Here is a 1,680-nt window from a genome sequence, read left to right as displayed (position 1 = left end):
GTGGATCTGCAGCCAGGCTGGGCTCAGGGTGGGCAGGGTGGAATCTGCTCCTTGGGGGCTTTAGGGAAGCTCAGCTTTGCTCTGCCCTCAGTCCAAGGGTGCTCTGGGAGGTGGCTGGGGAGGCTCCAGGGTCTCTGGCTCTGAACAGGGATGCTCTGACTGCCTGGGGGTTCCTGCAGGGCAGGGACAGTCACCAGGGCCTGTCTGCAGAAGGTTTAGTGCTTTCTCTGTGCCCACTGAAATATGGGGAAAGGTTTCAGCTCTGACAGGCACAGAACCCTCGACTTGGACTTTTAGCAAAGCTGCTTCAGCAGCAGGAGGTTGGACACACTGAGCTGTGCCCTGCTGTTGTGCTTGTTCTGCATCCAAACCTTCCAGCCAGTTCTGCAGAGCTGCTCCTGCTCTACACCAGGGCTGCTGAGGACAGTTTAGCTCACCCTTTCCACACGGCTCAGGAGTGTTTTCCTCATCCCAATTTCACTGTAAGGAACACTAATTGAAATTCATGCTCGTGTGTGTGATGAACTATGAGTCAGAGGAATAAAAGCACTTAATCACTTAATGAAATTATTGCCTCTCCAAGCATGAAGAGAAGGTGGTGGAGGGGGGAAGCATAAAATGCTTTATGGCAATGACTTTAAAAACAAGTCTCTGTCTGCTTTTTTGGAGTGTGTGCAGCTTGGTTCCTTTCTGGGGCACTGGTTTGTGAAGGGAACAACTGAATGTCAGCAAGGGGTGGCAGGTTCACCTGCAAGACAAACCTGGGGGGGTTTAAGCCCCTCAGTGGCACCTTCTGCAAATATGGGGATGATAAACCCCGAGTTCCAGCCCAGTCCCAGTCTGGCCCAGTGTCCCTGCAGCCTCCCCTTCCTGCTGTGCCTGAGCAGGCTCTGTTTGGATGGATGGGTGTGAACACTGAGTGAATTGATTCTTGTCAGTTAGAGAGGCTGTGAGGAGCCTGGAGACTCCTCGAGATGAAAAGCCCAGGAAAAAAAACCCACCCTGATACATTAATTATTTATCTCTCGGTGTCATTATTGTATAGGGTTTAAATTACTACTTCAAGATCATTTCTCATTATACTGTACTGTCATCTCTGCAGATACAAAGAACTTTCATTCTCTAATATCTGCTGTGTCTCAGCCACTCTGGATTTATTAGGGAAGAGGCTCTTCTTCCCTCTCTTCCATTCCTCCCGCCAGCCAACTGGATTAGTTTGGACTAAATTAAATAGTCTCGAAAAAGCCAAAAGAAAAGAAGCAAATCAATACAGAATAAGAAATTAAAAATCACTTCATTGAATTTATTTTAATCTGCAAAGTTGTAAAGTGCTTAAACTGCAGATCCCACACTCTGAAGAAATCCAAGGGGATTCCCAATATGAATTTTGAATGCAGCTCTCAGGTTTGTGTTCCAGGGCATATGAAATGAGGCTTGTTTTGTTCCCAGAGTCAACTGGGTTTGTACCTGGGGGTGGGAATGAAGAGGGGGGTGTACCTGGTGTGTGTTTGGGTGCCAAGAAAGGCTTGGAGGCTCAGGAATATTCCACCCTGGGAATAACCACCTTCCCTTCTGCTGGGCCTGCTCCCCTCCAGCTGAGTTCCCCTTTCCTGAGTGATACATCACTGGGGCAGCCCATGGTGGTGATGGATTGCTGGTACCTGCCATCAGATGGGCCTG

The sequence above is a fragment of the Manacus vitellinus genome, unplaced genomic scaffold (genome assembly GCF_001715985.3).
Source record: "Manacus vitellinus isolate BGI_N305 unplaced genomic scaffold, ASM171598v3 scaffold_87_pilon, whole genome shotgun sequence".
Classification (NCBI taxonomy): domain Eukaryota; kingdom Metazoa; phylum Chordata; class Aves; order Passeriformes; family Pipridae; genus Manacus; species Manacus vitellinus.
This window is presented reverse-complemented; position numbering follows the sequence as displayed.